Source organism: Papaver somniferum, chromosome 2 (assembly GCF_003573695.1).
Source record: "Papaver somniferum cultivar HN1 chromosome 2, ASM357369v1, whole genome shotgun sequence".
NCBI classification, from domain to species: domain Eukaryota; kingdom Viridiplantae; phylum Streptophyta; class Magnoliopsida; order Ranunculales; family Papaveraceae; genus Papaver; species Papaver somniferum.
The window spans coordinates 124,066,139-124,076,761 of record NC_039359.1 but is presented as its reverse complement, the minus strand read 5'-3'; the positions used below and the strand labels follow the sequence as shown (position 1 = coordinate 124,076,761).

Genomic DNA, 10,623 nt, shown 5'->3' with positions numbered 1-10,623 from the left:
TCGTTGGGCATCTTATTCCAGCGAAGTCGACCCGGATCATACGCTGCGAGGTGGGCATGCTCAGAGAGAGTACCAGTACGAGCAATTCCGTTCTCATCGAAACCCCACACCAGAGGACCCTCGGCTACCAAAGGAAACATCATCCAATCATCATCATTAGAAAAGCGAAGGTACCTGTTTCTTTTCGTACCAATAGGATCAACATCCAAGAGAAGGGCCTTAGACGGGTCATCCAAAGACTTGCGAGAAAGCTTGACGCCCCACTCCTGATAAGCTCTCGTGGTCATATCCTGACCAGCGTAATTCGCGGAGAAAGAATCAATATTATAATCTGCAGGAACGAAATCTTGCACCAAGAGTGGAATCTGGGAAGGACCGCCATTAGACCTTCTGACGAACTCATTAGCAATACGAATAGTTTTTCCAGACAATTGATAAACACCTCGCTGAATCTTAACTAAGATTTCATAAAAAAGAGGATTCTTTGGGTCATACAAGGGAAAAGAAAGGCCCGCTTTCAGTTTACCGACGGTGATCAACATCTTCGTGGAAGACCAAATTCCCATTTGAATCCATCGGTAGTTTAGTTCCATGGATTTGGTTGCGGTAATCGGGGGAGAAACAGTGGAATCGATCGCCGGAGATAGGGTAATGCCCAGCTTCTTAAGGTCGACTTTAAAATCTTCATAAGTCGAAGACGTAGTAGGATTGGGGACTTTCTTGGGAGCCATTGAAGAAGGAAGAAGCAAGACCTAAACTTAAAGAAGGAAGAAAAGAGGAAAGAAGAAGGTAAAAATCAAAAGGACTGAAAAATGGGGTATTTATAGAGGTGACTGGTCAAACCAGGTTGTCCACGGTTGAAGAATATGAACCGGTGATCAGCGGTTACGCGAGAAAATGGACCACGTGGAGAGCATAGATGGGAAGGAGTGGCGGTTATTTAACTCCAGACGGTTCTTATTCCCCTCTCACCACGATCGAGTAGAATAAGAAAAGGCAAAATGTGGATACCGAAATACGAACTGCCACGTGGACGTAGGGAAGATACGAGAATCCTGCCGAAAGATCTTATACCGGGCCCCGAAAATCTTCGTCAGTGACTTGTCAAATCAAGTCAGAATCACCATTGTTGACTAATTGGCGAAGCAAAAGTCATATGCGAGATAAAATCTCACGACGAAGTAACCCGCTAGGAGGATATGAGTTACAAAGAATCAATGAAGTGTCCTACAAGATACCAACCACGAAGTAGAGGCGGGTGAAATAAACTAACTTGGCCAAAAAGATAATCCGCGAAGTGAGTAAACTGTTGGGCAAGAAAAGAGACAGGTGTCCCGACAAATCCATGTGAAGATAGCGAAAGAAGAGGAAAAACTTTATGGAAAATGGTCTGGGCGAAGTATAAAGTGCTCCCGAGAGAACTCGGCGAAGTAAAATGAGTTGTACACCATTAGGGATGATTGGCCTATTAATAAAGGTCCTTGGGCAAGGGATAAGGGATCGGATTTGAAGAGAGAAAGGAGTTAAGCATAGAGAGTGAGATTAGGGTTTCCTTGTGTTCAAGAACTTGTATTTTGTTTCCTTAGAATTCATCAATAAAAATTTTATAATTTATATTACTTAAACATGTCTTAGATCTTGGTTGCTTTCCTTTTAGGTTGTACTACTGGATTTCCAGTAGTTACATTAGTGCTACCAAATTATCATCTGTACACATACTATAAGAATCACAAAGCCTAAATTTCGCAAGGGAATAGGCTGGTGGCCTTAACATGGTGGTGATTTTTTGAGAACGAAGTCGCTTTTGATTCCTCTTCTTTTAATATTTACTCATGGTTTATCCAAACGTAGTTGCAGTAACGACGTTCCCGGTGAAAGTACGTCGTCACTGGCATGCACCCACAACTTGACAAGAACAAGAATCTAAAGCAACAATGTTATCACAAAGCCTTTAGGCTCCCTGTCCTCCAAGCATTTTTTGATTATCGAGTACCCGCAATCCCGATATAAAACACACTAGGAATAGAGCAAGAGAACCTAGAACAACTGCATGTGTACTCAAAAAATGGATGCCATAACGGAGTGCAGTGTTCAATTCAAGTACTCAACTAATTAGGGTGTCAGACCTGATGAGCATTTCCATTACATACATGTTAAGAAATCAAACAATTATCAGTGCTAGCAAATAGTTAACAAGGGCATGAGATGGAAACTAAATGTACCTCATTGTGCAAATTTCTCAAAAATTCAACGAAGTTTTCACGTTGTAAGCATGATGTTCCATCCTTGCCAAAAAAGTATTCCATCAGACCTCCATTTTCAACAGGATAGCCAACTTTTTGACCAGTACGCTTTCCATCCCTATGATGAGCTCCTTGCCTATTAATCTGTTTTTATATTATCAATCTCAAATTTATGGCAGTTCCTTTTTCTTAGTTAAGCTCCATTGCTTTGTCGATGTCCTACTCGTTGTTGTTGTTTTTGTTATATCTGTTAGCAGCTCGTGCAGGATGAACTTCAGTTGATTGCGTATATTTATTACACATACATACAGCTTATTCAGAGGCTTCTTTTATCACTATGAAACACTTTGACAGGGAAAGTACTGTCATGTACAGAGATGGTTACTCTTGCTTGTGCAATTGTATGGTGTTGAAATTGGATTTTAGGAGTATATTCAAATTTCAGAATACTCTTGCTTTACTAGTTAAACTTGTCAGATTAATGCAGGCATCAGCTTTTACCTTTTAGTAAATGTGTGATTCATGATATTTTGTTTGGTTCGTTATGTAGCAAAATTCTCTTGTTTTGCCACTTCCCTCTCAGAACTAACTACATTATCAAAGCTCTTGCCACTATTCTTGACAAGTGTTTCCAGTTGGTTTATAAGGGTATTGATTATTGATATGCGCTCTCTCTTTTTATAATCAAATTCTTCCTTGCTTTAGCTTTATTCATAATCAGTGAGTTCAATACTTATACGGTAATGTTAAACTGTTCTCGACAGCTTTCTTGGTGATCTCCAGGAGGATTCATTATTTCTTTGAAGTGGCTATGGAAGAAGAGACATGAGCTGAACTGCCCTTCTTGCTGCTTTCTGTAAGGATGTAACTGCAAGAAGAGGATTTACTTTTACCATTATGTCTGATAAACTTGCCTTGCCACCCAGTGCTTCGACACATCCATAAATCTTGTGTAACTGGCATGCGTAATTTTTTGGTTACAAGGTTTGTTCATTTTAGCATGTGTAAGTAGAAGATACTCATGCATCTGTCTAGTGTAATTCATAGTTACACATGTATCCTACTTGTGTAATTAGGAGTTACACAAGCACATAACATGTGTAACTAGAAGTTACACATGCATCATACTTGTGTAATGTGAATAAATGCGCAGTCTAGACATAGAATTTGAAACTAAAAACAACAAGAAAGGGATCTAAAAAGGTGTACTAGCAAGCAAGGAAATGTCGTCTTCACTGTCCCGTTTTCACCAAGCATAACTACAATCTGAGGATCAGCAAACTCTCCCTCCATGATATGAAGCTCAAATTTTCCTATCTGCAATACGAAGTTCACGTCGAAAGATGAGGTCAATTCATGAACTATCTCATCCTTGAAAAGGTGGTTAAACAATAAAGACTTCAAACACATGTAAACGGGAAAATAAACAACCCAATTAGAAGCTTCACCAACACTTTTCTCATACATTAAGACAACTGAAAGTCCTAATGATTCAGCTAATCCAGATTCTTCAATTATGTCTTTAGTTAATGATATTTCATAGTATAATAGCAACTAAATCTCCTTCATTTAAATCAAATATGGCTTTTACTGAAATCGAATCTTAACTGTAGCATAAACTGAAATCAAATAATTACCTATGACGACTGTCACCACTACTTTCTAGCAAACGATCATCATGCATATAACATAGACTTTATATCCAATCCAATTAGCATGTGTATCTATAAGTTACACATCTAATTATCATGTGTATATATAAGTTACACATCTAATTAGCACATGTAACTAGTAGCTACAAGTCCATTTATCTTGCCAAGTTATAACACTCTGCAAATATGATCAAATCATGAACTGTACAATAAAAGTATAATGTATGATGATTTATATAAGAAATCACAGACCTGCTCCGCAGATTGATACATGGCATGACTATGCATTAAGATTCAGATACACCAGATTGGCCTCCAGCAATAAGCACACATTTCTGTACAGGAACTCCAGCATACTCTGCCCTAGCGCGCGATGTAGTTACCATCTTTTCATAGATGAACGGAAACTCAAAAGTATTATATTCCAAACTCTCTCATATTTATTTTGTTACGATCTGAAACAAAATAAATAAACTTTTCAGTCGGCATTGTATTAAGATCAACACCAATACTAAGTACCGAAGCAACTTCTTCTGCTATCTTTTGCTTCTATGCCTAAGCTACTCACAAAGAAAAACTTCAAAAAGAATTTGAGTGCATTGAATAGTTTTTTTCTTTTTCATGGAAGATTCGAAGGAGAGAGTTTTAAGATAAAGAATTGACATGCTTTACTCGCTTCTTTAGCTAGATCATCATCCAAACCGAATGATGGTCCTTTACTGAGAACAAGCTGGCCATAAAGCAACTGCCAACCAATGTTATCTAGTCATTCCAATATGCATGATATACCTTTTCATAAGAACCTGAAATATATAGAGCATAAACTTTACACATCCTGCTAGTTACTGCTACATCATTATCCAAACCGAATGATGGTCCTTTACTGAGAACAAGCTGGCCATAAAGCAACTGCCAACCAATGTTATCTAGTCATTCCGATATGCATGATATATCTTTTAATAAGAACCTGCAATATATAGAACATAAACTTTATATCCCAGGGTGTGTAACTAGCAGTTACACATCCTGCTAGTTACAGGTTTCATATAACTAGCAGTTACACATCCATATGCCAACATATATAGATACCTATAAATGTGGCAATCACAATCAAATTTTATGGAGTCATGTTTACCTGAAGCTCACTCGACAACACCATCCTCATCTTCTTAACCACTTTTGTGGTATCAATATCAACACCACCACTCCCTGCAATCCACACATACACGTAAACAATGTATAGAGTCATTAAGAACCTTATTTTTCTAAAACTTCATTTGGTCAATATTGTCCTAGCAATTGAAAACAGAAACACTGAAGATATACTTTGCTTTATGTCTTAGAAATTGAAACTCAGAAACTTGCATTCATGGACAAGCATTATAAGATTATATTGAATTAAATTGTCTATTGCGAAGGCACAGAAGTATAAATTGACTTTAAGGTAATGAGAATCACAGAACATGTAGCTTATCTGTTTGAGAAAGATTGTTACTGAAATTTGAAACACTCAAGTTTGTTGAAGGATAAACTTCAAGACCTGCATCTGTGTATTCCTTTTCAATCATCATAAGAGAATGGAATTACCGCAACATCTAATGAAACAGAACATGTACCTTATCCAACAAACACAGTTCCGATGCCAGTGAACTTCCCTCTGCAAATAAGAGATAAGACAAGTTAAAGATCACCATTACTTCATATATCATTTTGTTTACTTTACAGTCCACCTACATGTATTTTTGAATCTGAGAGTTAAGAAATTATTTCAGAACTGCAGTAATACATATATTTCAAAAAACAAACCTATAAAACACTAAAATAAATCATAATTTCAAATCATATTCACATTAAAAAAAAGTTTACACATATTTTCTCTTCCTGTTCTACAAGTTTTATCCAGCAATCTCATGAACCGTAAAGAAGCTCAAAGAAACTTATCTAATTTCACTGAGTTTCTGTCGAAATTGTTTAGATTCAACCGTACGCTACCAGGTATCTTCGTTTATTAAGCTTTAATCCGCAGGACAAGGTACTGAATGTAGCAAATATATTTGAACTTAAAACAATCTGCCAAGAACAAAATCCACTAAAGATGAGCTCAAATCAATTCGAAAATCAAAGTAAATGAAATTCGTATCAAATAAATGGGTAAAAAAGATGATGACTCACATATTTCGAATCTGAAAACCGATTTTCGATCAAGATAAGAGATTAAAAGATGGATCCAATTTCGTTCAAGAACCCTAGAAAATTTTCTTTGAAATTTCTTTGAAAAAATTTCTCTCAAAAGTAAAATTGAGGTGAGATTACAACAAATCTAACTCTGATTATGATTTCAGTAATAGATTTGAACTGAAATTAAACTATTAAATTTTTCCAAATGATTTTTTAGAAAATAAAAATCGAAATCTAAGATTTAAATCAACCGATTGAATTGAAATGTTACCTGTTCGTTTGATTTTCCAGGAGAATATTCAGATTCAGTTGTTGTTGATCACTAGTGGAAAATGGAAGTTAAACCACTGCCATGACAAGAAGTACTATCATTAAAAACGACTGTCTCTATCAGTTGTAATCTAGAAGTGGTTATTCTCAAAACGACTGTGTCTGGCAAACGTTGAATTTTTCAAAAAACCACTTTCTTCAACAGTCTACCGACACATACTGATGGATATAATGGTTTTACTGGTGATATTTTATTAAAAAAATTGATGTTAATTCAGCTGAATCCAAAGCTGATTCAACTGAATTACTACAAGCTGAATCGTAATTAAACAAATAATGACTCCTGTCTCCAAAACTGGATCTAACAAAATTAAATTGATAATGACTTTTAAACTCAATTTGTATTAAAAAGTGTATCCAGTTTACAATTTCAACTTTCTAAAAATATTGCAAGTTCCAAGTCTGGAAAACTTGGAGACTTAGTTGGAAAACCTTGACCAACATCCTATTACAAGCTTAAAAAACCATAAAGTTTCAGCACTAGCAGAAGGTAAGACTTCACCATTTATCCCTTCATTTTCTGACAACCTAGCTCAAATCAGTTCCATTGTTGAGGCCCTAAGCTGTAAACAAAAACCAACCAAGACTACATCCATTAACGGAAAAAAAGAAGAAGAAGAGGAAATAAGACAAGGAATCTGCTCGCATCATTGCTACTAGCATGGCAGAAGGATAATAATAACATAATAGCATGGACTATCATGGAATTTACAAGTCTGTGCTCACATACCTGTTCCGGGGTAGCCATTGATCCATGGAACACAAGCAACAAAATTCTGCTAGGATCTCCTAAAAGAGGGTGTTCTTGGAGCTGATCCTTCAGAGCATTAATGTTATCCCACCCAGTCATAAAAACCAAAACAGAACTAGGCTTTTCTTTCTTGCATATATGGCACAAAACATGTTCTATGAGATTAAACCCTAACAAATCAGGATTCCAACAAGAGTCTTCCGGCTATACTCATTGAAATTTGCTGCTTCAAGGGTATCCTGCATCCAGGTTTTGACAAAATTAGAAAAACTAAATAAATAAAACACCAGCATAGTAAGTAAACTGAATACACTTTTCTATGTAAAATTCCCATCCATAACTCATGAAAAAATTGAGATTCTGAACCTAAATATACACAATGAATTGGTAGAAGTCTTAATTAAGAGTAAGTCCACATCCTTACCCAGCAGACTTGCCAGTTGACACTCAGTATATGGAGGTCCATAGATGCATCCATTACTACTTGTGTGTACAAACTTTCATTCCACCTGTAAAAAATTCAAACAAAATGAATTCAAAATAATAACAACTCAGTACTTGTACACAAACTATTCAACCATGTGAATAAAATATGAGAACTTGTCAAAACAAAATTGACAACAAAGTCCTGTTCTTGCTCTATTTTAAAGGCTTGTTGTGAAATTTCATTGATTTTAAAAATTGAAGAAGGCATGCAATCAATGATCAAGCTAGAAACCATCAAAAAGATGATCTTAGTTGCCCAACTGATCATAATGATATACCTGCAGCAAAAATAAGTTTTGGCATTAGAAGTTCAATAACAAAGTTCTAACAGCAGAGTCCTAAAAAATTCTTGACCAGTTCAATATCAGCACTAATGTGTCTGCGTTCCCAGTAAACACAAACACTACACTGATTCTTACTGGTCCATAGGATCTCGAGACTTGTTAAAAATTGAAGGAAACGAAAATATACAAGTGCTTGTTGAAGGAAGGAAAAATTCGCAGCAAGACTACAAAAATTCATAACCAGAATACGTAAAAAGCACAAGTCATTTACATCAAGCAAGGTGGATAATTGAAAATTGAATATTAGATCCATTGAGATTAAATAAAAGCTTACTGCAAGCATGGAGGATGAAATAAGCTGGTGAGACAAGATTTATGTTCATCTTTCCATGTGTGGTGGCATACGTCTTGTGGGTAGAGGTCCTATAGGTTGTCCAATGTCATTGAATTTGATTGGCAGACAATTATCACCTACACACAAGACGTAGCTAATATATTATTATTAATTGGCAGACAAAACAATACAAAATCATTAAATCCTATAAGAAACAATATTATTAATTGGCAGACAAAACAATACAAAATCATTAAATCTTATAAGAAACATGGAATAGCTAATATATTAAGGGAAGTAAAAGAAAACAACAACATTACTGATCATGCTTTTTTTTTTATTGCCAGCTTCAGTATCACTATATGTCTGCAGTAGAGCCTCATTCCACTGATTTGAACCTTCACTAGGAGAATGTATATCCTCCGACGACAGATAAGACTTATGCCCACCGCTTGAAAATGAACTGCCATGACTGTCTAAACCATTATGTGGAGACCTTCATGTATCAACCAAAGGAGTCCAAATACTTGCACCTAGCCATAGTTATCTAATAAAAACACCCATTATAAGCAACAATAGAAAATGCAACATTGCTTCTCAATATCATAATATAAAACCTACATATTAGAGATTTCTATATCACTAACAATATACATCTAAATAAAAGCCATATTAAATAAAAACCTACACTCTAAACAATCAATTCGCATAAATATGCACATAGTCTTTCTGCATATGCAACCTGATCATAATCAATCATGCTGGAATAAAAAGGCACAACAATATAAATTAGGTTCCTTCATGTTGGGATCAAGAAGAACATCAAATGCAATAGTTAGAATCCCTTGAGATATTCATCCTAAGCTATCACAAATTCACTGTCATTCATAAAAACCAAAAAAAATCTGAATTCATATGCGATGACAAGAAAATCAGATATCTACATCATGGTGTTTATCAAAAGTCTCCGAGTTGCAGTTTATTCAGCAAACATTTTAATCTAAAACTAATTACATACGCAAACATAAACATAAAATACTTGGTCCGAAATAACATGTAGACATTATTAATTAACAGTCTAGATTCATCTTAAACCTGAACACAAACACCAAAGACTGATAATACAAACACAATTCCTTGAACACAACTACGTACATCAAAGTAGAAAATGAAGTTTCATTATAATCTTAAAAGCCAAATTCAACAGAAAGAACACAGAAAAGATTCTAACTCAAATATAAAAGTAATTCGATTACACACCAAATAAAAATCAAAGAATAGTATGAAAACTAGATCTCAAGATTGAAATCCCTAAAACACAAATCAAACAAATACAGTTTTGTTTAACAGTTAGCATATGAATAGAAACCCTTTTACATAATAAAAATAAAATCTGAGAACTTCAGTAAAACCAACAAAATCCCTAGTAACACCAATAAAATTGAATCAAAGTGACGGAGATGTTATACCCGAAGATAAATCCACTTGAAGGTATTCTACATACAAAAACAAAACAAAAATTTAACTAAAACCCTAACATTCAAGAAATTAAAAAACAAAAATTATATTGTGAACCCACAGGTTTACCTGATGAAGATTGAAACCAGAAAAAAAAGAGGTTTTAAATAAATCGGTTTTGGAAAAAAAAAATTGATAACTTTGGAATCACTTGTTGGTTAGGGTTTGCTTTTATTTGATCATGGCGATTTGTTTGTTTGATATTTTTTTCTCTAAATTGGAGCTCTGAACTAGGGAGAAGAATTGCAACAAAGAAAAAGAGCAATGAAAATGGGTATAAAAGATAAGTTAAGATCTCGTTAGAAACGAGGTTTCATCATCACCGTATAAACATATTCTAACTTACATCTAACCCTTGGTTCTAAATCTGGACTCTGGAGCTATATGAACTAGTTGCGCACACAATAGTTTTATTTTTTTGGTATGTGTGCCACGGTGGTTGATATACTTTATTAAGGATCCCTGATATTTACAAAAATACCAGTAGTATAACGACTATGAAGGAAAAAGGTTTATTTTAAAAAAAAAAAACTACTTTTTCTCACAGCATGCATAATTATGTTGGTCCAAGGAAGTTGTTTTTGCAAAGCCCAGAAAGTGGTTAAAAACTGATTCTCCACTAGTGGATTATCACTCATTTTCTATTGATTTTCATCGAATCTTCGAAGAACAAGTGATGTTGATGACGAATTTATGTTCAGATAATCAGGATCTTTGTTTGTAAAGCTTAGATCTAGGTTTTGAAATAATTTTTCACTGAAAAATTCGCTTAGAAATCGTGTCTTCTCGGCTTGTTTCTTCATCAGAGAGGGAGCAAAAGAAAATGAGAGAGAAAGTGAAAAAGAAA

At 35.0% G+C, this 10,623-nt stretch overlaps 1 long non-coding RNA gene across 7 annotated transcripts; it reads right to left on the bottom strand.

The window, feature by feature from the left end:
- Positions 1-3,197: 3,197 nt before the first annotated feature.
- LOC113349028 lies at positions 3,198-10,160 on the bottom strand. Of its 7 annotated transcripts, XR_003359899.1 has the most exons (10): positions 8,259-10,160; positions 7,579-7,663; positions 7,134-7,393; positions 6,906-6,966; positions 6,345-6,420; positions 5,436-5,965; positions 5,031-5,104; positions 4,685-4,862; positions 4,148-4,350; positions 3,198-3,560 (listed from the first exon to the last, which is right to left on the bottom strand). It is a non-coding gene; the product is annotated as an uncharacterized LOC113349028 (long non-coding RNA). The 7 variants fall into 7 exon arrangements; XR_003359901.1 differs by lacking the exons at positions 3,198-3,560; positions 4,148-4,350; positions 4,685-4,862; ... (1 more) ...; positions 5,436-5,965; positions 6,345-6,420 and having other exon boundaries at positions 6,706-6,966; positions 8,259-8,805; positions 9,728-9,754; positions 9,846-10,158; XR_003359898.1 differs by lacking the exons at positions 3,198-3,560; positions 4,148-4,350; positions 4,685-4,862; ... (1 more) ...; positions 5,436-5,965; positions 6,345-6,420 and having other exon boundaries at positions 6,706-6,966; positions 8,259-9,754; positions 9,846-10,160.
- Positions 10,161-10,623: the final 463 nt, after the last annotated feature.